Source organism: Rattus rattus, chromosome 4 (assembly GCF_011064425.1).
Source record: "Rattus rattus isolate New Zealand chromosome 4, Rrattus_CSIRO_v1, whole genome shotgun sequence".
Lineage (NCBI taxonomy): Eukaryota > Metazoa > Chordata > Mammalia > Rodentia > Muridae > Rattus > Rattus rattus.
The window spans coordinates 96,500,830-96,528,469 of NC_046157.1; the positions used below are offsets into that span (position 1 = coordinate 96,500,830).

Consider the following 27,640-nt stretch of genomic DNA (forward strand, 5'->3'; position numbering starts at 1 on the left):
ATATACAACCATTACTATAGAAGGGGAAGAAAATTTTTTCCTTCGCTCAAGAAACTACTCCTCTAATAATCAGCCCCCTCCAATGATAATTACCTGAATCTATTCATGAACCCAAAGTTCTTATGACCTAATCACACAAGTTTGTTTTTTTTTTATTTATTTTGCAATTAGGATTTTTCTATTTTGGCCAATCTGGTGTCATACTCATGAATCTGGCAATTCCTTTCCTTCCAGAGTAACTAGGAATTCTGGCACACATAATCACAGTGAAGTTTCTAATCATCATTTACACCATAGTATCTCTCACTAGTGTTTTTCCCAAAATTATATTTGCAACACATGAACTTTAGGGAATACATACAGTCCATAGCATCAGCTTAACATAATACGTCACCTAATGTAGGTGAACAAAAGATTTTACTTATCAAGATACAAATACATAGTTAAATAGATAATTTTTAATTTTATCTGGACATTATAATTAGGGTTCTATTGTTTTAATTACATAAAAGGTCAGTCATATCATTTTCAATTAAAAATCCAAAAGGGCAGATTGCAAAACATGGATTATAGAAGGCTGGGAATATAGTGTTCTGTTAGAGTGCTTGCCTAACATTCACCAATCTCTGGACCTAGCACTGCAAAAGCAAATAAGAAGTAAATACATACTATGAAAAAAAAGTAATTATGTTTCATACGGAAGAGCCACAATTTTAGGCAGGGGAATAATTTTTATTTGTGTATGCTTAAGATTGACTTATATACCTTTAATGTGTAACATGGATATAGAGCCAATGATTTATGTCACGAAGCTCTATTTACTTTTTTTTTTTTTTTTTTTTGGTCCCTATGATCTAGGCATGCTATGTATAAGAGCTGTCTTACTTTTTGTGTAAAATATACAGAGAATCCTCTGATAAACCATGAATGAGGCATAGTTCCCCTCTAACTAGTCTAATTTGTGATCATTTAGAAACACAGCTGAAGCTAAGGGAAGGGGAAACATCTAATACACCATAAAGACTGCTTACTTTTGACCAACCCCACTTTGCATATCAAATTCTATATGATTTCTTTTCACTGTGTTCTTTCAAGCAACAATAGATGTTACAGAAATTCATTATTATCATTTTCTACTACACTTTATACACTGTCTTAGTGGAGAAGGTTATAAAATGAGGAGGCTGGAGCATACATCATTTTCTAGATTATGTAAATATTCAAGGTCTCATGTTGAGTTACATAATCAAAGACACAGTGGCTCAGGGCCTCATGGAAATTGAATCTTACTGAATTTTATTGGGTTTTCTATGACAGTGCTACCATTAATTATCATAATTGGTGTACAAAGGTGACTTACTGAATAATTCCTTTTTAATATTCATAATCTTAATGATATAATAATTATAGACATTAGGTATGTATACATAAGTAGATTTTGAGTTATTAGGAAACTAGGATCATTAACCTATGATGTAATTAAGTACTAATCCAAGATTACTTTGTAACTGACTTTGACTAATTTTAACAAATCTCCAAGTATATGACCACTATTATAAAGAAAACCAGGTCTGCTAGTTGTACCACTTTAATCTTACATCTCTTGACTGAAAGATGCATTATACATCCTCAATCTTATGGCTAAGGAAGAGTAGTATCCAAAAATAAGTTTTTGCTGGTCAGGCTGTAGCTGGATTGACTGGAAAAGTCAACCACAATCTTTTAATTACCCATGTTCAACTATGAACTTCGACGGAATTCTGTATGTCTCTTATTTTGTAACATATCCTAAAAACAAAGCAAAGCAATAAGTAATACGAACACATTGGAGTGTCAGGGTGTATAATATTCTCATTTGACAGTAAACAGAGTGTCTTCTTCCTTGGAAAAAATTACTGTGGCTTTTAGAAACTAAGAGTCAGATTAGCCCAAAGAAACCTAAGTTAGGGATACTGGTCTGGAACCAAATGAAGTCAAAGAAACAAGTCTATAGCATGAGTAATTCTTTCTACAGTGAACCCAACCCTGAGAAATTATTCATGGAATTCATGACAAAAAGGAACCTAGAACCTAGTAACCTGACAGCAGTAAGGTGTCACCAGTAATCTATGCAGTCATTCATGTAGCCCAGAGAATAGATTAGGATTTCTTTAAAAATTATCCCATGGTCTGACGAGAAGACTCAATCCTTTAAAAGAAATTTCTAGGTCATCAGAAGTCACTCTTGAGTATACTGCTCATGGGTACAAAAGAATCTGACCAAAAGGTGAAGGAAAAAGTTGAACTCAAATAGCCTTGTTTTCTTATCCTAAGAAGGAAGAAATTGGTATCTATACTGAAAGTGCCCAAGGCTGCTTTAGCTCGCCTGACCAGACCTTACCCTAGAGATGGCCTCAGGTCCTACTGACCTGGGCAGCTGTGAAGGTCAACTTTCCCATAAAACTCTGGTGTTCATGAAGAAACCCCATTTCTTTAAGACACCCCCCTCTCTCTTATGTTCTCTCTCATGGCTGTTAAGGATGGTGAGTCCTGCACTTATAACAAAGACAGCTCTTCCAGAGTAAAGACGCAAGCCATAACACACTGTCCAATACTTCCCTTGTGTGTCAGTATCAGGAGACTATTCATCACTTTTTAGTCATACACTGCCATGGTCTAGATGATTAACTTGTAGACATGATCACTCCATTCATCAAAACTCAAATTCCAGTTGATTCAGTAACTACTCCCAGCCCAGCTTTTGTTTAGGAGTGAACCCAACTGAAAAAAAAATGTAGTGAGTTTAGTTCGTTGGGTAGCAGAGAACTACAGTGGAAAGGGAAAGAGGAAGAAAAGAAGATAAAGAGAAAGGTTTTATGGGGAGTGTGTCGTGTGTCTCAGAAACCCCTATCCTTTCAACATAAACACTGTTCCCTTTGGTGTGTATCTTATAATAAGCACCATAACATGAAATGTTCCTTTGACAAATTTTTGGAGGAAGGTCATTTATATGCCTAATGTTGAGAAGTGTTCTATAGGAATGAGTAGAGTAGTAAGAAATTGATAGACTATACACAAAACACCCTTAAATATTGATACTGCATGAAATATGAGTTTCATACTGCAATGCACATTAATAACTGCCAAAAGCAATACAGAACACTGTAAAAATAGGATGGACTTGGGTTCCTATTGCAACCGTTGTTTTGGCTTATTCTGGGGAAAGGTAGCCAATGTTTAATTTAATCTGATATTTACATTCATGTATATTCAGGTAGTCTTGCTTATAAATGTGAAGTGAATACAAATCCATCAGGTTTGCTTCAAATAGAAAACAAGCAAAATATCTTCACAAGTGAACACAAATTCATAATGAAACTTTCCATTATAGATCAAGTGATCACATGCTTGATTTTTCCTGGAGCAGCCTTGGCTTATGCTTTCTATGCAATGTTATACCTAAAATCCTTTTCACTTGTGAAAGTATTGTTTGTGGTTTGGACAGGGCAAACTTGTGTAAATTCTATAGTTCATGTGTGCTACTGCATTATTCACAGCAGCAAAGAAAAGGAAAGCATTCTGGTGTCCATCCAGATAGATACGGATAATATGACAAATACAATGCCCAGGAATTTTTTCATCTATAAAGAAAAATTAAATCATGAGGTGCTTACGGAAATGGATGAAACTGGAAAGTATAACTTATACTTTCTAAAGAAATTTATACTCATACAAAATTCTTGTGCTGGCTCTCATCTTCACATCTCTCTCGTCTCTGTGTACGTATAGAAATGGGAATGAGAGTGGGTATAGCTTAGAAAATAGAAAGTGGACCATAAGTGAGAAATGATATTGAGGAAGGTAGGTGAGAAAGCGTGGAAAGATACACGGATGTGAGTCAGGGGAATAGAGAAAGGGAGAGAGGAGAATCAATGATAACAACATTTGTTTAAAATGTGATAATAAAACTTAATATGGTGGGCCAAATGCTGATGGCACATGCCTTCAATCCTAGCCCTTGGGTGGATCTGGGGTGAGTTTGAGGTCAGCCTGGTCTACAGGGTAAGTCCAGCATAGCCAGGGTATGTGTATACAAAGAACCCCTGTCTTGAGAAAGAAATCAAAAATAAAGAAAAAGAATCTCAATAAGATGCATTCTAATTGTAAAAATAAAAATATATTGACAAAGAATGAAACACACTACTTAAAATTGCTGTAGATGTAAAAACTTTAAAATCCAATGAAGTACAATTTTTTGCTTACTATCTTTTCCCTTGTGTTATTATCTCATACTCTTATACTCTGTTCTGAGGAACAGGATTCAAGTGGAGGCAGGTTTCAGGTGAGATGGGGTCATGTGAGTAAAATCATACAATATACGGTTCTTTGACTATTTTCTTTGATATTTGTTACTATGCCAAGCTCACACCTCCCATGCTGCCCCCAAGTACTTTCTGACCTGAGCAGTCTGGGAGCTGTTCCAGTGTGTCACTGCTTACACTCACAGATCCCTTGGCAGGTTGTTACCACGCCATGCATGTACATCCCAATTCAGTGATGGGCTTGGTGTATCCTACCACCACACCTTCTCTTGAACTCAATTAAATTGACACATGAAAGAACACACCACACAATAACCTTTGACCCAACTGATAAGATATAACTTGCCCATCTAGATAACACAAAATGCTATACCCACTTAACTCTTAAAAATATTCATATCCACCTGTATCTAAGCTCAATGAAGAATCTTAACATCTGCTGCCATGTTTTCCCAGGAACTTCTCCTCTTTCCAAAACTTTGTTCCCTCCCATCCTTCCTTTTCATCCACTGACAGGCTTCATTCTATCTTGTCCCAGCCTTCCTGCATAAAGACCTCAACCTATGAAGCATTCTGTAGCCCAAAGCTCCGGGTTCAATCCCCAGAAACACATAAACTAGAAGTCTGTAGTGCCATATTGGATTTGGGCCTGGCCACTTTGTAACTGTATGGCCACAAAGTCATGGGATTGTTGGACAGAGGCCTCTCCCATGTATTTACGGCACAGGAAGAAAAGACCAAGTAGTAAACACCCGGTGTCTCCACTGCATGACCTCTGCTGAGCCCGGCTGATGCAGGTGGAACTGACACACCTGGACCACACCTGGGTGGTGGTCAATTTACTTCTGCCTTTTACTTCTCAGCCTTTATCCTGGAGATTTAGGCTGGTCTTCTCAATTTCTCCCTAATTAATTCAGGTCTCCTAGTTGGTCTTTTTTGTTACAAGTCACAAGCAGGTTGTCACGAGCCAGGGTTTCCCTCTGTGCTTCCCAGTTATTTTCTACCTGGAGACTTGGGTATATAAGTGGTGAATAAAGCTACAGGAGTCTCTCTCTCACTATTCCTCCTCACTCCTCCTTCTGCTCTTCCACTCTTTCTCTCTCTCTCTCTTTCTCTCTTCCTCTCCTGGCTTGACACGATAACCTGTGTGTGTGTGTGTTTCTTTCATCCCGTAGGCTTTCGCCCGATTCTCGGTACCAGGTCGGTGCTGGCGCCGACAAATGGAGGTCCCACCGAGATCGGAGAAGAAAGGGGGTACCACCTACGGGACGTCCCTGGAGCCCGGCCGGCGTAGGAGAAGGGACGGATTGGACGTAAGATGGGGCAGGAAAGGCCTGGATGATTTGGGCTAGCCTGAGTAAAACTTGTCATAAAAAGGGACAAGGTAACGGTAAAGTGTTTTTGCATATGCGTTCTGTTAGAGTTATATTTTAGTCTTTGGACCCTGGCTAGAGATAGTTTTACACCCTAGACATGAGAGAGAACAGGTTTGGAAAAACAGTCCTCCCGGACTCTCCATGAGATGCTTTGGAGAAAGAGAAAAACCTTTTCAGAGCTCTCCCTAGGAACAGAGGGAAGCAGGAGAGACGTCCTGCCTCTCTGCTGGCTCCTATTGGAGAAATGTTTATTTCTGGTTCTGGGTTCCATAGGTAGGATATGTGGGTCCCTTCGGTGGGACACCATCTAGTTTTTTCCCTCTATGTCTATTGTCTGTCCTTGGTGCACCAAGCTGTCCATGTCTGTCAGTTTATGTCTGTGGTTTTGTTTCTCATTGTTTAAATGTTTTGTGTTTCATGTTTAAAAGAAAAGGTTAAAATTTTAAATGCTGGTTGATTCACGCATTGATGTAGTTTTAACTCCTTTCAAAAAAGGTACAAATAAATAAAAAGTTTCAATTGGCTTTTGGAGCCCACATCTGTAGCTAGAAGCCTAAGTCTGCTGGGCAAGCTCCCCAGGGGGCTGGCTAAATGTTTACACTAGCAGATCCTAAAGGTACCAGCAGCTCCTCAGCTTCTTTGGTACAGGAGCTGATGGCTGTTTCTCTTAGAAAAATCCCTGACTTATTATTAGACTTAGCAGGTGACAAGGTGCTTCTCTTAAAATCATAGCTAGAAAAGTAAAAATGGTGCTTGGTCTAAATATTAAAGATAGGTGTAGCCACTTCAATTTTGTTTCTGATTGGTTTTAAATGTATAAATATGCTCTACATGCCTTGGTTATGGACTATTGGCTTTTAGGTTATTGGATATGGTTAAAAAGGTATATTGGTAACAGAAAGTTGACATAAAGCTGGTAATTTGGATGGAGTCATTCTAGACAATATGCGGCATGAGCCAACCTAGGGAAATAGGTCTAAATTAAGATATTTTTATGGAACTCTTATTGTAGAAACCAGGCTTCTAAAAGAATTTAGGGCAATGTCTCTTTCTTGAGGTATTGGAGACCGCACCATCGTGCGTTCATATGTAGGAATTGGCAGTCAAACTTAGTAGCATGAAGGATAGACTCGGTGTTTTGGAGACTAGTTTGCTGGAGGTTGAGTTTTGCTTTCCAAAGTCGTAGTTTGCCCTGAAGTTATGTGTATTTTGATGCTAATTCCACTGCCCCAAGGACAGCCGCCCTAGTCACTTACTTAGGAATCAGGTGACCTTGTGGTTGTGCTCTGTTATTACAAGGAGAATTTAGGATTGTGATTGAGGATTGCCAGTGTTACATTGACTAACTCAAACTTATTTATAATTGAGAAAAAATCAAACCGGTAGAGATTATTACAGGATTCACGAAGGATTGATGACGTTTTGGAACTTGTGAGAACATTACAGCCAGTTTGCTTACTCCAACTGCCATTTCAAGATGGATTTAGAGGATTGTTTTATGCAGTTTGTTTACGTCCTGGCAATTGTGAGTTTTCATTTTGTGAGCTTGCTTATAATTTTAGAGAGCCCATGAAGTGATATCATTAAAAATTTTTACAAAAGAGTGGCTAATAGCCTTATATTATGTAATTTTGTTGCTTCTTCAATGTAAGAAGTTAGAACTTTGAATCTTTCAGTGTATTCATTTTTAATATTTAAAACTAATTTTAAGCTTCTAAGGATATGTTAATTGGCTAAGTACCTCACCTTACCAGAGGACTTAGGTCTTTGTTAGGTAAAACTTCAGCTGTGTTAATACAGAATTGTAGGCTAGAGTAATGGAAGTATTTTAAAAAGAAACCTGGTGAAACATACCTTAGTCCAAACAGCAATTTAATTGGTTATTACAAAATACTGATATTTGGCCTATTACATATACAAATTTCAGGCAAAATTGATAATTTTACTCTTTGCATGCTTTTGTATTTCCTGTAAATTTGTGCATGCAACCCATAGAAAATGCACTTACTGTATTTATAGGTGGTTCATCTAATGAAAAGGCTACATGTATGATTGGATCACTGGTTTATTCTCTTGAGTTTCCCCTGCTTCAACACAGACTATTAAATTACGTGCTGTAGCCACTGTTTTTTAAATGTTAAAAAATCAAGCTTTCAATTCATATACTGATAGCCAATGTGTGGCTTCTGGTTTTACAATTGATTAAAAAGTTTTCCTTTTTTTTAGATACTACTAGCCCTCAAATTTTACAATTACTTAATGCTTTATTAGAGGCAGGTTTTCTACTTGAAATCAGTGAGTGATGATTTCAGTGTGAATTGTCTGACAACTCACTGTCCTTTCAGTGCTCTGGCTCAGAGAACTAAACAAAACCATAGATCCAGCTCTTTGAAAATGGTAATGGAGTTGATAACACACCCTCAGGAAAAGAGGAAGACTCCAGTTGCTTACTTTCAACGCCCAGCCTCACCCTGCCAACTCAGGGATTTCTAAATAAGGCTAAATCTGGACCTTGTTTACAGGATTTGGCATTTCTAATTAATGCTTATGTTTAGGCAAATAAAGCTGGTGAGGGGCTGGAGAGATGGCTTAGTGGTTAAGAGCACTAAGTACTGTTCCTTTATAGATCATTTAAAAACTCAAACTGGATTGCCTGGACCCCTTAGCAAGGGAGGACAATAATACCAGGCAGATTATAGGCCTTACATAGGAACAACTAGTCAAAAAATCTCATTCTTTATATCACCAAAACAATAATTTGGTATACAAGTCAATTTATAAATACAAGTGCTCAGTGTCCTCAATTTAATCCTCGAGGACTTATCTTAATAAATAATATTTTAACAATTTTAATAAAAGGGGGAGTTATCCCTGTACGCTAAATAATGCTCCTTTTATTTCAATTTTAAAATTTGGATGCCAAGGAACTCGTGAGTGTTTATGGCACCCTACAACTAGGCATACTTCTGCATTTGGCATGATCCTGTCCAGGTATTTTATATGGGGGAAGAGGGAATGTTTGTGTTTTTTCTACAGGATGCTACAGGAGTGTGCCAGCTGCCTGGGTGTCTGGTGAGACATGCTGATCCTGGGAGCATGAAGATTCAGCTCTCCTGGTTCGGGTCCCTGGAGTTATTCCTGTGCCCTTAGAGGAAGACGGAGGATTCCCCCTCATCTTTTGTCATCACAAAAATTCTGGCATTGCTGCAGTCATTGTGTCCCGTCCCAGCGCGGCCTTCGCTCCGACCCTCTGTGCACTGCTGCCTGCGTGAAGCTGCTGTGGACTGGGGAACTCTGCCCTGGTTCTGCAGATCTCAGAAATGGTTCCATTGCCTGCTGGTTGTTCCAGAGAATGACTGATCCTGAACTGTCCTGGGAAAGACCTTGGCATTTTTGCTGCTATTGTAGCAGCCATTACTGCTGCAGCCATTGTGTCTGCAGTGTCTGTAGTTACCCTCTCCCAATCTATTGTTAGGCAAGCACAGTGGGTGAACTTTCTGGAGTAGTTGCTAACAATTGGGAATTCGAAATTTTATTATAGGAGCGGCTTGACTACGGCCCTTGGTGGTAGCAGCTGAGGAGAACCAGATGAGGCGCCCACCACTTATCGGGAGAGGCTCAACTTCCACAATCTCTTAAATTAATGCCATCTGGCCCCTGCTCCTTCGCCCCTGGGCTCAAGTAAGAGGAATGAGAAGATGACCTGATGTAGCTATTCTCAGTGACGGGCAACTTCCTCTGACCCTTGACTAATCTAGACATGGAGCCTTGAGGGCGACAAGGTGGTCCTATGACAGAGAGGCTGGGGTCTGAGAGGTCGATCCTAAGACAGAGGTAGCTACACCCCGTTTAAACGTACGGGCCGGTCAAATGCTCCTCTGCCCAGTTTCTCCCCCAATAAACACACGGTTAGCCCAGAACGGTGTGTTACAGCATAAGTTCATTCCTAACCATTGGGGTGCAGTCCTAACTGCAAGAGTGGCTCGCCATGGCCGAGCTGGGCACTCTGTGAGGCATGTCTGATCTCTCTCAGACCACTACTTCCACCTAATGATCTTTTATACTATAAAAGAATAACGGGGGAGATGTAGTGCCATATTGGATTTGGGCCTGGCCACTTTGTAACTGTATGGCCACAAAGTCATGGGATTGTTGGACAGAGGCCTCTCCCATGTATTTACGGCACAGGAAGAAAAGACCAAGTAGTAAACACCCGGTGTCTCCACTGCATGACCTCTGCTGAGCCCGGCTGATGCAGGTGGAACTGACACACCTGGACCACACCTGGGTGGTGGTCAATTTACTTCTGCCTTTTACTTCCTCAGCCTTTATCCTGGAGATTTAGGCTGGTCTTCTCGGATTTCTCCCTAATTAATTCAGGTCTCCTAGTTGGTCTTTTGTTACCAAGTCACAAGCAGGTTGTCACGAGCCAGGGTTTCCCTCTGTGCTTCCCAGTTATTTTCTACCTGGAGACTTGGGTATATAAGTGGTGAATAAAGCTACAGGAGTCTCTCTCTCACTATTACTCCTCACCCTCACCCTCCTTCTGCTCTTCTCTCTCTCTCTCTCTCTCTCTCTCTCTCTCCTCTCCTGGCTTGACACGATAACCTGTGTGTGTGTGTGTGTGTTTCTTTCATCCCGTAGGCTTTCGCCCAATTCTCGGTACCAGGTCGGTGCTGGCGCCGACAGAAGTCATTTTATGAGCCCCCCAATTCCACTGCTAGCCAGGAGATATGAAAGTGACAGATATTTTTAACGTGGTACTACTTATAATAGTTCAAAGTTGAAAAACAGCCCAAATGGGTTGATGAAAAACTTACTATATCCATACAGTAGATCATTATTCTCATAAAAATATAAATGCAATACCTGTGTCCAATGAAAGAAAATAGTCAAAGAACCATATATTGTATGATTCTACTGAAATGACCCCATCTCACCCAGAAACCTGCCTCCACTTGAATCCTGTTCCTCAGTACAGAGTATAAGGGAGACTCACTTTGTATCTAGAGGTCATGAAAGTTTGCAGGTGCCATGAATTTTAAACCCAATCTGACATCTTGAACTTGCTTCTGTTCCTGATGTTGGTCCTCTGTGAGCACCATCATCGTAATTTTCCATTGTGAGCTCTCTCTATTTTCTTTTCTGATTATTACCATGTTTTAAAGGCATTACAGTTTAAGTGTCCACTGTAGGATTGATCTTGTATCAGGATTCATATATATAAGAGAGTGATGTAGGCCAGGCGTGGTAATGCACATCTTGAATTTGGGAACTGGAAAATTAGAAGATATGCAACTCTTTGAGGCCAGGTGATCTATGTACCAAGCTCTGGGCATGCTAGGGTTATGGTTATGTAGATATACCTTGTGCCAATAATGGTGATGATGTTGATGATGATGGTAGTGGAGGTGGTGGTGGTAATGATAATAGAGTTACATGCATATAAGAGAAAAGATTTGACTACATGCTGGAAACAAACAGTGAGGAACTTCCTTTAGTCAATGTAATTTTACTTTACTGCCTCACTTATTTTTTTTTAAGAAATGGAATCTTTTTGTGTTACCCAGACTTATTTCAAATTTCTGGGCACAAGAAATTTTCCTGACTTCTGAGTAGTTGAAACCACACATGGCTGCATCCTATTCCATTGGTGAGAATACATGAAAATTAACTATAGGTTAAAAGATAAACAAGAATCTATAATGAAACACATTTTCCCTAAATAACTATTATATCACTAGTATGCCCTTAAATGCTCTTCCAGTTGTTTCCAAAACAATTTATGCACCTCATAAAAATAATATTAAGCAAGGCAGATAGGTACAGCCTCATTGATAATTCAGAGATCATAAAATAAGAATACCAGAGGAGCCTTCCAGTTTCCCTCTGTACCCAGAGCTGACCCTGTGCCATGGCTTTCTGTGCCTGGATACCTCTGAGAGAGCTGGTCTCCCAGGAGCACTGACACACCTGAGACTACCACTTCTTCTCCAACGGACCCAACAGGAAACCTCGGGACACAAGAGCTGAGGAGCAGTCTAGAGGGGATCCTTTCAGTTTTCCTGTGCACCAGGAGCAGATCCTGTGCCACAGTGCTCAGTAACCCAAACCCTTCAGGAGAGAACTGGTTTCCCAGGAGTGCTGACATGCAGACTTACAGATCAAGCCACTATCAGAGAGAGCAAGACCAGCTAACACCAGAGTTAACCAGATGGCAAGAGGCAAGTAGAAGAAATTAAGCAACAGAACAAGGCCACTTGGCATCTTCATAACCCAGTTCTCCCTCATAGAAACAGGGGGAGAGGGAGGGAGTATGGAAGAAGGGAGATAAGGGATAATATTTAAATGCAAATACATAAAATATTGAAGAAAAATAAAATTAAAAAAAGAAAATAGGGTCACTTGGCACCTTCAGCACCCAGTTCTCCACCACAGCAAGTCCTAGATATCCCAACATACCAGAAAAGCAAGATTCTGATTTAAAATAACATTTCCTGATGATGTTAGAAGACATTAAGAAGGACATAAATAACTCCCTTAAAGAAAAATTAATAACACAGGTAAACAGGTAGAAGCCATTAAAGGGGAAACACAAAAATCCCTTAAAGAATTACAGAAAACTCCACCAAAAGGTGAAGGAACTGAACAAAACCATCCAGGATCTAAAAATGAAAATAGAAACAATAAAGGAAGCACAAAGAGAGACAACCCTGGAGATAGAAAACATAGGAAAGAGATCAGAAGTCATCACCAACAGAAAACAAGAGATAGAGAGAATCTCAAGGGTAGAAGATACCATAGAAAACATTGACACAACGGTCAAAGATAATGCAACACAAATAGATCTAAACCCAAATCTTCCAGGAAATCCAGGACATAATGAGAAGATAAAACCTAAGGATAATAAGTACAGAAGAGAGCAAAGATTCCCAACTAAAAGGACCAGTAAATGTCATCAACAAAATTATAGAAGAAATATTTCCTAACCTAAAGAAAGAGATGCTCATAACCATACAAGAAGTCTACAACGCTCCAAATAGATTGGACCAGAAATTCCTCCCATCACATAATAGTCAAAGCACCAAATGTACAAAACAAAGAAAGAAAAGTAAAAGCAGTAAGGGAAAAAATCAAGTAACATATAAAGGCAGACTTATCAGAATTACACCAGACTTCTCATCAGAGACTATGAAAGCCAGAAGATCCTGGACAGATGTCATACAGACACTAAGAGAACACAAATGCCAGCCCAGGCTACTATATCCAGCAAAACTCTCAATTAACGTAAATAAAGAAACCAAGATATTCCATGACAAACCAAATTTACACAAAATCTTTCTACAAATCCAGCCCTACAAAGGATAATAGATGGAAAACTCCAACAGAAGGAGGGAAACTACACCCTAGGAAAAGCAAGAAAGTAAGTTTTTTTTCCAACTAATACAAAAGAAGAAAGACATACAAACATAATCCCACCTGTAACAACAAAAATAATATGAAGAAAGTCATTGGTCTCAGATATCTCTCAATATCAATGGACTCAATTCCCCAATAAAAAGACATAGAATAACAGACTGGATACTTAATCAGGACCCAGCATTATGCTCCATACAGGAAATGCAATACAGTGAAAAGGACAGAAATTTTCTCGAGTAAAAGACTGGGAAAAAGATTTCTAAGCAAATGGTCCCAAGAAACAAGCTGGAGTAGCCATTCTAATATTGAATAAAATTGACTTTCAACCAAAAGTTATCAAAAAAGAAAAGGAAGGACACTTCATACTTGTCAGAGGAAAAATCCACCGGAATGAACTTTCAGTTCTGAATATCTATGCTCCAAATGCAGGGGCAACCACATTCATAAAACAAACTTTACTGAAACTCAAAACACAACTCACACAGTAAAAGTGGGTGACTTCCACAAACCACTCTCAACAGTGGACATATCATGGAAACAGAAATTAAAACTGAGACACAGTGAAACTGACAGAAGTTATGAACCAAATGGATTTAACAGATATCAATAGAACATTTCACCTCAAAACAGTATACCTTCTTCTCAGCACCTCATGGTACCTTCTTGAAAACTGACCACACCATCTGTCACAAGACATGCCTCAACAGATACAAAAAGACTGAAGTAATTCAATGCATACTACCGGCTCACCACAGACTAAGGCTGGTCTTCAATAACAACAAAAACAACACAAAGCCCACATACACATGGAAGCTGAACAATGTTCTACTCAACCATGATGTGGCCAAGGAAGACATAAGGAAAGAAATTAAAGACATTTTAGAATTTAATGATAATAAAGGCACCACATACACAAAATTAGAAGGCACAATGAAATCAGTGCTAAGAGGAAAACCCATACCTCTGAGTGCCGCCAAAAAGAAACTAGAGTGAGCACACATTGGCTGCTGGACAGCACACCTAAAAGCTCTAGAAAAAAGAAGCAAATACAACAAAGCAGAGTAGAAGGCAGAAAATAATCAAACTCGGGGCTGAAACAAAAAGGACTATACAAAGAATCAATAATACTAGGAGCTGGTTCTTTGAAAAAAATCAACAAGTTAGATAAATCCTTAGCCAGACTAATCAGAGGTCACAGAGAGTGTATCCAAATTAACAAAATCAGAAATAAAACGGGAGACATAACAGAGTCTGAGAAAATCCAAAAATTCATCAGATCCTACTACAAAAGCCTATATTCAACAAAACGGAAAAATCTGGATGAAATGGATAATTCTAGACAGATACCAGGCACCAAAGTTAAACTAGGATCAGATAAACCATCTAAACAGTCTGATAGCTTCTAAAGAAATAGAAACAGTTATTAAAAGTCTCCCAACCAAAAAAGACCCAGATCCAGATGAGTTTAGTGCAGAATTCTATCAGACCTTCATAGAAGACCTTACACAAATACTGTCCAAAATATTCCACAAAATAGAAGCAGACCGAGTACTACCCAATTCCTTATATGAATTCACAATTATGCTTATACCTAAACCACACAAACACACAACAAAGAAAGATAACGTCAGAACAATTTCCTTTATGAATATCGATGGAAAAATACTCAATAAGATTCTCACAAACTGAATCCAAGAACTCTTCAAAAACGAATATCCATCATGAACAAGTAGGCTCTATCAGAGGGATGCAGAGATGGTTCAATATAAGGAAATCCATCAAGGTAATCCACTATGTAAACAAACACAAAGGAAAAAAACACATGATCATTTCATTAGAGGCGAGAAAACATTTAACAAAATTCAACACCCATTCACATTAAAAATCTTGGAAAGATCAGGAATTCAAGGCACATACCTAAACATAGTAAAAACAATACACAGCAAACCAGTAGCCAACATCAAACTAAATGGAGAGAAACTTGAAGCAATCCCACTAAAATCAGGAACTAAACAAAGCTATCCACTCTCTCCCTACTTATTCAATATAGTACTTAACTTCCTAGCCAGAGCAATCACACAACAAAAGGAGTTCAAAGAGATACAAATTGGAAAGGAAGAAGTCAAAATATCACTATTTGCAGATGATATAATAGTATATAAAGTGATCCCAAAAGTTCCACCAGAGAACTACTAAGCATGATAAACAACTTCAGCAAAGTAGCTGGGTATAAAATGAACTCAAACAAATCAGTAGCCTTCCTCTACTTAAAGAATAAACAGGCTGAGAAAGAAATTAGGGAAATGACACCCTTTACAATAGGCACAAATAATATAAAATATTTTTGGATGACTCTAACCAAATAAGTGAAAGATCTATATGACAAGAACTTCAAGTCTCTGAAGAAAGAAACTGAAGAAGATCTCAGAAGACGGAAAGATGTCACATAGATTGGCAGGATTAAGATAGCAAAAAATGTCCATATTGCATGAAGCAATCTACGGATTCAATGCAATTCCCATCAAAATCTCAAGTTAATTCTTCACAGAGTTAGAAAGAGAAACTTGAAAATTGATTTGGAATAACAAAAAACCCAGGATAGCCAAAACTATCCTCAATAATAAAAGAATTTCTAGGGGAATCACCATTCCTAACCTCTAGGTATATTACAGAGCAATCATGATACAAAAAAAAAAAAAACACATTACATTGGTACAGAGATAGGCAGGTAGATCAATGGAATAGAATTGAAGGTCCAGAAATGAACCCACGCACCTGTGGTCTCTTGATCTTTGACTAAGGAGTTAAAACCATTCAGTGGAAAAAAAGACAGCATTTTCAACAAATTGTGCTGTTTCAACTGGAGGTCAACATGTAGGAAAATGCAATTCTGTCCATTTTTATCTCCTTGTACAAGGATCAAGCCCAAATGGATCTTGAACTTCCACATAAAACCAGATAACCTGAAACTAATAGGAGAGAAAGTAGGTAAGAGCCTCGAACACATGGGCACTGGGGAAATTTTCCTGAAAAGAACACAAATGACTCATGCTCTATGGTCAAGAATTGAAAAATGGGACCTCCTTAAAATGCAAAGCTTTTGTCTGGTAAAGGACATTATCTAAAGAGCAAATTGACAACCAACAGATTTGTAAGAGATCTTTGCTGATCCTACACCAGATTAAGGGCTAATATCCAATATATACAAAGAACTCAAGAAGTTAGACTCCAGAAAATCAAATAGTCCTATTTAAGAAAAATGGGGTACAAAGCTAAACAACAAATTCTCACCTGAGAAATATTGAAAGGCCAAGAAGCATCTAAAGAAATGTTCAACATTCTTAGTCATCAGGGAAATGCAAATCAAAACAACCCTGAGATTCTACCTCACATCAGTCAGAATGGCTAAAGATCAAAAACTCATGTGACAACAGATACTGGTGTGGATGTGGAGAAAGAGGAACACTCCTCCTCCATTGTGTGTGGGATTGTAAGCTGGTACAAACACTCTGAAAATTAGTCCTGTGGTTACCCAGAAAATCGGACATTGTACTACCTGAGGACCCAGCTATACCACTCCTGGGCATATACCCTAAAGATATGCCAACATATAAGAAGGACACATGCTCCACTATGTTCATAGCAGCCTTATTTATAATAGCAAGAAACTGGAAAGAACCCAGATGTCCCTCAAAAGAGGAATAGGTACAGAAAATATGGTACATGTACAAAATGGAGTAGTACTCAACTATTAAAAACAATGACTTCATGAAATTCTTAAGCAAATGGATGAAATTTGGAAATATCATCCTGAGTGTGGTAAGCCAATCATAGAAGAACATACATGGCATGCATTCACTGATCAGCAGATATTAGCTCAAAGTTTGGAATACCCAATATACAATTCACAGACCACATGAAGCTCAAGAAGATGGAAGACCAAAGTGTGGATGCTTCAGACCTTAGAAAGGGGAACAAAAATACTCAAAGGAGGAAATATGGAGACAAAGCGTGGAGCAGAGACTGAAGGAAAGACCATATAGAGACTGCTCCACCTGGGGGAACCATCCCATATACAGACACCAAACCCAGATAATATTGCCGAAGCCAAGAAGTGCTTGCTGACAGGAGTTGATCAGGCGATATAGCTGTCTCCTGTGAGGCTTTGCCAGAGCTTGACAAATGCAGAGGCAGATGCTTGCAGCCAACTATTGAACTAAGAACAGGATCCCCAATTTGAGGAGTTAAAGAAAGGACTGGTATAGCTGACAGAGTTTGCAACCCCATAAGAAGAAACAATATCAAACAACCAGATCCCCTTTAGCTCCCAGGGAGTAAACCACCATCCCAAGAGAACACAGGGATGGACCTATGGCTCCATCCTCATATGTAGCAGAGAATGGTCTTATTGGGCATCAATTGGAGGAGAGGCCCTTGATACTGGGAAGGTTTGATGCCCCGTATAGGGAATGTCAGGGATGGGAGGTGGGAGGGAGTGGGTGGGTGGGTGGGTGGTGAATTATTTTCTCCTAGGCAAAAGTATAAATAATATACGGTTATCATTCAATGGTGCTGTTTCAAGTCAGAAAAAGGCATTTCCTCCACTATGGAAAACTGTTTAATCATTTTTTTAATGTTAAACATAAATTTACCAGACAACTGGCAATTCTGCTCTAGGTTTTTGGCAACAGAAATGCAATCATATGCTCATGTAAGTGATCACAGTTACGATGTTTAGAATATCAAAAACTGAAAAATCAGCTAAATTCCTGCTAATGGGTACGTGGATAAATAAATAAGGTTCATAGATACAATGAGATACTATTGAACAACATAAAGGAATGAAATTCATATCGGTTTGTTTAAAGACTAATTTACTTTACAAATGAGTGCTTTATCTGCATGTACACCTTCATTCCAGAAGAAGGCATCAATACCATTACAGATGGTTGTAAGCCACGATGTGGTTGCTGGAAATTGAACTCAGGATCTCTGGAAGAGCAGCAACTCTTAACGACTGAGCTGTTCTCACCAGCCCCAGGAATGAAATTCTGACTCATGCTGTACTATGAATGGACCTTGAAACCATGATGCTAAGTGAAGCAAGGATCTCAAATACCACAACACATGGTTTTATATATGAGAAGTGTATTGAAGATCAACTCCACAAAAATAGAAAATACAACAGTTGAATAGGATTTGAGTTGAGTGTTTCACAACAGTAACAGCAGGTTTTATAGGTTATCAATGGTCATACAACTGGATACATTTATTAAGAGCCCTGAATTACACACCTAAAACAAGAGAATCACATTCTATGTAATATTCCAATCAAAAAGGTCAAAATATCATATCAATGCAGAGGACTACATAGAGAAAATAATAGAGAAAATTCAATAGATTTAGCAAAAAATAATGTTTTTCTCCATGAAACACATTTAAAGCAACTAAAATTATACTATCTAGGTTGGGATTTAGGAGAATGTTCTCCAGTAACTCACCACTTCAAAATCTCAGTTACCTAATACAATCAATTTGTTTTGCTCAGTTTATATTGCTCATATTAAAAAGTCCAGTAGGTGCCATAAGTAGTTTTTAGGGAAAACTGAGGATAATTATCTCATCATAGTTTTCCAAAGCCATTGAGACAAGAGAGGTGACTCAGAGGTTAATAAAACTTGTTGCTGTTGCCTAGGACCCATGTCCAATTTCCAATATCCATATGGTAGTTCACAAAATTCCATAATTCCAATTCCAGGGGACTTGTTATTTCCTGATCTCCATGGGTGTCATGTATGCACCTGACACATCTACATATATACAGGCAAGCACTCATATACATAAAATAAAATAGTAAACATTTTAAAGGTATAAATCCAAGGGAAAGGGCTCTAGAAAGCATGAGGACCTGAGTTCCAAATCTTTGAACCATCTGAATTCAGTGTAGGAGTGAGCATGTGTAATTCTAGCATTCCTGTAGTGAGGTGTGTGGCATATACAAGAGAATTCCAAGAAAGTTGGGGTTTACCCAGCCTGCAATACACAAGAGCAAACCAAGAAAATAGATCCTGTCTTAAACCAGAGAAAGGTGAGAACCAACTGGCCACCACAAACATAACATAAGGACCTGCACCCATAAAAACATCCATCATACGTCTTCACACACACACACAGAGAGAGAGAGAGAGAGAGAGAGAGAGAGAGAGAGAGAGAGAGAGACTGTGTACCTTCCCATATTATATATATATATACATATATATACATATATATACCACAAATACACATGAACACATCTCTCTCTCTCTCTCTCTCTCTCTCTCTCTCTCTCTCTCTCACACACACACACACACACACACACACACACACACACACACACACACACACGAGAGAGAGAGAGACTTTTATAAAACTTCTTAAGATTTATTTTATAGTACGTTTTTCCTGAATTCATGTATGAGTACCATGTGTGTGACTGGTTCCCTCAAGGTTAAAAGAGACATTGCATCCTCTGGAACTGGAGTCATGGATGGTTGAGCCACCATTGTGCGTGCAGGAAATTGAACCCAAAGACGCTCTAAGAGCAGCAAATACTCGAAACCACAGGCAGACGCCAAGCGAATTTCACAGAAGACTATATACATGTTTCCAAAGTGTCCAAAGAAAAAAGAAAAATAAAAACAAAGAATTGGTAGTTTCTTCCTAGAAATAAAACACACTGGTGCTACTCAAATCTCATTGGTCAAAGTAAGAAAAGTGATTGCAGTTCATTTCATTACATTCTGGGGAACTGCGACACAATTTATATTGCAATTGTGTATATCACAGCAAGGGAGAATGCAGCTTTTGAATCTATTACGATGTGATGAACCTTAATCTTTCATTAGATGTATGTTGTATGTTTGAGGTATGTGGGCTCAGGATGTGTGTGTATGAATGGTTTTGTGAGCAGCCTTTATACCATGATTATGTATATATGTAGTGGTCAGAGGACAACTTTGGATGTTTGTCCCTAGCTTCTATCTTGTTCAAGATGCTAAGATCACTCAGAACTCACCAAGAAGAAACAGAATTGGTGACAAAATGGTGGATATGACTAAAGACCAAAATGTATAGTTTAAAAGTTCACATTTTGCATGAAAACCATAGTCAGGTCCCAGGTATTAAAGATTTAAAGCAATGTTTTATTATAGAATCGTACTTTATGGCTCAAACTTCATGCTTGAGTAGTTGTTAAGACTTTAATGGAGAGAAATTCTACAATATTAATGGGAAGAAGGCTGCTAGAGTGGCTTTTGCCTTGTTTGTGTTCTCCTCACATATAAAACCCAGAGCTGAAAAAGTAACATTGGGTTCCAGAATTTTGTTGATGCATCAAAATTATTTGATAAACCACTTCATCTTAAGTGATTATGTCCACCTCTCTCTAAAAGTTTATAAGGCATTGCATTTTGTTTTTTTTTTAAACCTTCTTACACTGATGATCAACCTGACCTAAGAACAACTTAGAGGGAAAAAAAAAAAGAAAAGACGTGTGTTTGAGTTTATTTTCGCATTCAGGGGAAATTAATATGCATTCCAAACACAAGGAAAATCTGTACCGAGTATAAGCCAGCAGAAAAGTAGTGCATTCTCCTTAAAACAGTGGTGACTAGACTAGACTATCAGAGCAAACTTTCTACAGTCACAGGAAGAAGGACCAATGAGGACAGAGTTCAAGCCCAATTCAACCTGTCACATTGTTCTGGAGTTGGTTTCTATAATTTCGGTTGATAGCGCTATTTTTGGTGCTGCGTGATAGTTAGAGCACTCTGTGTCATTTACGATCGACACCTCTGGAATCCTTGCCAATATTCCTGACTATTTAGTGATATCACTGTATTTTAATTCTATTTAAAATATCTCACACTCACGTAATACTGAGTATATACTACACCGGCATCCTTTAAGGGTACCATGTTAATTCTAAAAGTTTCTTCTATACATTTAAAGTAAAGTAGATTTAAGAGATAAAGAACAAGGGCATGCAATTCTAAAGTCATTTGGCAAACTGATTCTGTCAAGAAGGCTTAGTTTCATTTTGCTTGCCACAACGGCTTTATATTTCATAACTCCATTCTTCTTGTTCTTGGAATACATTTGGGAGGCCTGTCAAGGCCTATCCACTCTCTAAATAGCTTTGCAGATTAAATTTTTAACTCTCTTCTCTTCATGCAGATGTGTATTTTTGACAAAGAATTGCCTTGAGATGTCAGCTTCCATTTTTCTCAGTGGAGGGAAACATGGGTGGAAGCCAGGATCCTCTGCTCCTCTCAACCTCCCTGGGAAACTTAGGCACTTGCCTGCACACACCTACAAACATCGTGTGTCTGTACGTGACATTTACTCCTGTCGGGTTGCCTAATTTTGTGTTTTCTTTTTCTCTCCCTATCTTTTCTTTAGTGGCACTGGAATCTAAGACTACATAGAACAAAAATAAGAAGATAGTCAAAAATTTAATTTTAAGTTAATAACCTCACTAATGAAGACACATCACAGGGCTGAACAGAGTACACAATGAAACCTGGTTCTAGGTATGGGGGTGCAGATCTATTGGCAGATTATGTCTGGGATGGACTTGAAACAATAAGTTTGCAAGTTTATAGGAAAAAGATAGATGGGGATAGGTGAAGGATAAAAGTCTGCTCAAAGAAAAAATACACATAAAATTATGAACTTTTGCAACCTACATGGTGTATGCAATGGTTTTTCTAAAGCACAAGTGAGTCTACATTCTCAAAAAGTAATGCTAAATGTGGACCTGTCCTTTAATGTTCCCTAGAAGGAAATTTCACTAAATCCTATAAAAGAGTATAATTATTTTTGCACTTGGCTGAACTCACCTTAAGACAAATTTTCTGGTATCTGTAAATATCCGTTTAAGAAGCTTAATACCCAATTTATAAAAACCATCTGTCTAGGGCCAGGATCTTTAAGAAAAAAAAAAGCAAAAGTACGTCTCCTCTCAGCTGCAGTGAGAAATGCTCAGTAGATTTGGACTTTTACTCACAACTAACCCAATTTGGAAGAGGCAGAATAGTGGTAAAATTAGTATTTGCTTTCTTAGAATACTTCTGGTTTCATATAAGTTTATTCAACAGCTAATTGTAAATTCTAGCTATGATTAATCAGTTTAACTTAGCCATGATGGACTATATTCCCTCAAACTATAAGACAAAAATAATACTTTCTCCTTTACGTTGATTGGTCAGGCAGTTCATGACGGTGGAGCCTGAAATCCGTGTAAATCTGGAATCAATTCCACCCAGCTGAGTTCTGATCTCCTTCATATGCATACAGAACTCAGACGTTATGTCTGTCTGTCTGTCTATGGACCAGGTATAGAAAGATAGAATCTTATAACATGGCATTATTATCCCTAGACACATTTGAATGGATGAAGTATGAGCTGACACACCAAGGGCAGGCAATCTTCAGACGACACAACCAAAACTGAGAATTTGAAAGTAGGCCTTGGCAACCACAGGTAAAGAACATGTGATGTCATCGAATAGACTGATGCAGCTGACCATGTGTGGATGGGCATTTTGACACATTGGAACAGAACTAAATAAGAATTTACATGAAGAGACGGAACTGTTGACAGGATCAAAAGAAAGGATGAAGTCACCTCTAAGAGTCTCAACCTTAGTACTCAGATACTATATGAGTAAGGAGTTAGGCTCATTAACATTACTACTAGGTGGTTTGTCTGACTGGATGACACTGTGTTGATCTATGCTCTAAATTAGAGTTCTGGAAACAATAGAGAATAATGGTAACCTTGAGCCACATACAGGCCTTTGTGTGGAGCTGGCGGCTGCTGACTATTTTCAAACTGATGTTACTAAACCTATGTTTCTCTAAAATTAAACAGAACCTCTGTTTTATGATGAAAGGGCTTTGTGTAAATAGTGGTGTGGGGGTGGAGGGGTGGTGAGGGTGGAAGTAGGGCATAGGAGGAAAAATTTCTCAGTATTTTATTAGGAAAATGAGTCAAAGAAAGCAAGAGTAAGATGGGGTGTCCATGTGTCACATGGAAGTTAGTAAGAAATTTTATATTTATAATTTATAATTCTAATTTTTAATGATGTCTTTATGTGCATTTACTGTGAACATATAAATGCAAAAGGCTGTTCAGCAATGTATCAATTTAGTAAAACAACATTAGTAGTAGTAGCAGTAGTAGTAGTAGTAGTAGTAGTAGTAGTAGTAGTACTAGTAGTAGTAGCTTCCTCTAAAGAAGGGATTCCCAACGTGGATCAAAACCCCCAAAAAAGCAACAGAAAATAGAGATATTTACATAGATAACACATGATTCATAAACAAAAGAAAAATTACACTTATGAAATAGCAACAAAAATAATTTTATGGTCGGGTCACCTTTAACTCACAATATTCTGCTATTGTGAGTTACCTTCATATCATCTGGTCTACTGACTTCTCACAGATGTGATTGGTTTTTAATAGCTGTGATCTACCTTGTAGTTATCTATGCAATAATCCTCACCTATTTCTGCAAGCCCTGGATCTTCCTAAAGGGCAAGCCTCATATTAAAAATAGAAACTCAGTTGTCAGAGATGAAATATCTGCCTTTGATGTGCTGAAACCTAGTAGAGAAAACGGTTATAAATGACAAGATCAAAGGACTAGAGCCATGTAGAAGAGTACATGTGCTACAGTAGATTTCCATGTGAAACAACCAGAGCAGAAAAAGAATGCTTGCTTGTCCTTCTGAGATGACTAATAATTAGGAAAACAATATGTACTACTTAAAGAGGTGTAGCTCAGTTGCTGGTGTACTTGTATACCATGTAGGAAGCACTGTGTCTGATGCCCAGTACCTCACATACCAGAAATAGTGTTGCCTGGCAGTAATCTCAGAAACTGAAGTTCAAGACCAGCCTCAACTACATCCCAAGTTTATGCCTGGCACACTAAGGACCCTGTCTCAAAATAAACAAAATCTCAAAATAGAATTATAACAAGACTTGTGTAAATAATAATCTATAAAGAAATCTATATAATCTACAAATAATCTATAAAAAAGTCAAAGCCAACACTACTATTTTAGGAGCTTAAATATTTTGTTTAGCACTCATTATGAGCAAATTCCCAACAATGGCTATTCAAAAAATACTACTGGTGAGATCTTTCTCTGTGTATATATGGAACTGATAATATTTTAATGGATTAAGAGGGTATAGCATCAAAAAACACGATGGCAAACTACCAAGAATATAATGCTTTTCTCTGCAACCAACAGATTTCGCCATCCAAGAATGCCTGTTATCCTGCCTGTAATATCACTACCTATTTTGAGTGAGGTGAGGGCCTTAAGTCAGATAAATTCCCAGAAAGATTGTTTTCATCCATATTTCTCAGATGGCGGTCCAATTCCTCAGCTCTTTCCTGGATTTAGTCTTCCCTAAGGTTCTATACCAAACAGAGTCTTGTTTTCTTCCCCTATCTGAATATCAAAACTGTGTCTTGGTACTAATAAATTACTGCTTCCTCATGCTTTGTTTCATTTTAATTGTTACTTAGTACAAATTGTGTGTGTGTGTGTGTGTGTGTGTGCGTGTGTGTGTGTGTGTGTGTGTGTACATGTGTGTGCATGTATGTGTTATGTGCCACAGTACTTGTGTGGAATTCAGAAGACAGCTTGATAGAGTCAGTCTGTTTTCTCCGCCATGTTGATTCAAAGGCCCAAACTTGGGTCACCAGGTCTGGTGGTACACACTTTTAAACAGAGGGCCACTGTACCAGCCCCACCTGTTTTTATGTTTCTGTTTTGGGAAATCATGGGAGGTTGTCTTTCGCATTAACACATATGACAGAACCTTACAATAATAACCAGTTAAATAATACAAATTTATATTCGTGAAGAATGCTAACAGAAAAATGAATGAAAGAAAAACACTCAACTGAAACACCCATTTCTTCCTGTAACCTGCAATTCAAACATTGCTTGGGAGTGAGGGGACATTCGAAGAAAGTCTCTCTCAAAAGAAATGACTTAAAATTTCACATCCTCTTGAAAGAGCTGAAGAGGCTTGCAACCCCTTAAGAACAACAAGGCCAACCAACCAGAGCTTCCAGGGACTAAACCACTACCCAAGACTATACATGGACTGATCCATGACTCAAACTGCATATGTAGCAAAGGATGGCCTTGCTGGGCACCAATGGAAGAAGAAGATCTGGGTCCTGCCAAGGTTGGACCCCCAGTGTAGGGGATTGTCAGGGGGCCAGTGAGGGGTCGTGGATGGGGAGAGGAATACCCTTATAGAAGGGGAGAGGGTGAGGTTGTGGGGCTTATGGACGGGAAACCAGGAAAGGGAATAACACTTGAAATGTAGTTCCCCCAAGTGAATTGTGCTCATGGAGTGTTGCTTTTGCCTTGAAGTCGTTGTGACGGCAGAGCAGTCTCTTTGCAAGGCAGACTGAGTTCTGCTTCTGGTCAAAGATTTTGCTACTAAGCAAGTATGTAAAACAAGCAAATTGTATGAATAAATGGCTTTGGTATCTATCAAAAAAAAAGAAAGTAAATACATACCCAATTAAAAAAAACAAAACAAAATTTCACATCCTCTCCCCACACAGGATCCAAGGGGAGGGTATAATTTATAATTCATCATTTTCTACCTTAGAATGTTTTGTGGTTTCTTCTTCATCCACATCTGTTTCTGCATCCTCCTCGTCTTGTTTTTTGTCTTCTGTTGTTGTATTTTCTGCTATGTTTTGGGACTCTTTTTTTTCCACCTTCCAGAATCACTGGAACTTCGTGATTCTGGAAGCACATTTTCTTGCTCATCAGCTTTTACCTACTATTTTTTATTCACCACTCTTGAAATATTTATATGTTGACGCCTTCCAAGGAATTGGATAAAAGTTTTTAGAGAGGAGGTAAATATTTTTCTTTTATCTTTAATTTCAAAGTCTCTGATTTTCTTTTCCACCCATACAGTTAGGAAATGACTATTAATTTCCAAATTGCAATCTGTCAATTATTGCACAGAAGACTAACAAAGATTTCCAGGTACCTTCTAAGAAATTTCTTTGTCAGAAGATATGGAGAAATGGCTCATGGGTAAAAAGCACTGGCTGCTTTTTCCAAAGGACACTGGTTTAGCTCCCAGCATCTACATGCAAGTGGCTCACATTCATATGTAACTCTAGTCCCAGGGGATCCAACAACATTTTAAAAGAAAATGCACCTTGATGGTGCACAGACATACATGCGGGCAGAAGAGCCACATACATAAAGTAAAAAGAAAAATTAAATGTCAAAATTAAACAACAAACAAAAAGTTAAAAAGATCCTATAGCTTAGAATGGCAGCAATAGGTAATAAGAATATTCAGTTATTAAACATACAAGAAACATACAGAACTCCAAATAGACTGGACCAGAAAAGAAATTCCTCCCATCACATAATAGTCACAACACCAAATGCACAAAAGAAAAATGAATATTAAAAGCAATAAGGGAAAAAGGTCAAGTAACATAAAAAGGCAGACCTATAAGAATTATAGCAGACTTCTCGGCAGAGACTATGAAAGCCAGAAGATCCTGGACAGATGTCATACAGACCCTAAGAGAACACAAATGCCAGCCCAAGTTACTATATCCAGCAAAACTCTCAAATAACATAGAGAGAGAATCCAAGATATTTCCTGACAAAACCAAATTTACACAATATCTTTCTACAAATCCAGTCCTACAAAGAATAATAGATGGAAAACTCCAACACAAGGAGGGAAACTACACCCTAGGAAAAGCAACTCTCCTTGCAACAAAACCATAAGAAGAGAGACACGCATACATAATTCCACCTGTAACAATGAAAATAACAGGAAGCAACAATCACTAGTCCTAAATATCTCTTAATATCAATGGACTCAATTCTCCAATAAAAAGACATAGACTAACAGACTGGATACATAAAGGGGACCCAGCATTTTGCTGCATACAGGAAACACACCTGAGAGAAAAAACAGACACTACCTCAGAGTAAAAGGCTGGAAAACAATTTTCCAAGCAAATGGTCCAAAGAAACAAGCTGGAGTATCCATTCTAATATCGAATAAAATCAATTTTCAACCAAAAGTCATCAAAAAAGAAAAAGAAGGACATTTAATATTCATCAAAGGAAAAATCCAACAAGATGAACACTCAGTCCTAAATATCTATGCTCCAAATGCAAGGGCACCTATGTAAAAGAAACCTTACTAAAGCTCAAAGCACACATTCCACCTCACCCAATGATAGTAGATTTCAACACCCCACTCTCATCAATGGACAGATCATGGAAACAGAAATTAAACAGAGACATAGAGAAACAAACAGAAGTTATGAACTAAATGGATTTAACAGATATTTATAGAACATTTCATCCAAAGAAAAAAGAATATACCTTCTTTCAGCATCTCACGGTACCTTCTCCAAAACTGATCATATAATCTGCCACAAAACAGGCCTCAACAGATACAGAAAGATAGAAA

General features: G+C 38.2%; 1 pseudogene; it reads left to right on the plus strand.

Annotated features, from left to right (window-relative positions):
* The first annotated feature begins 5,521 nt into the window (after positions 1-5,521).
* The window catches only part of LOC116898449, a 75,437-nt pseudogene continuing 53,318 nt past the window's right edge, over positions 5,522-27,640 (plus strand).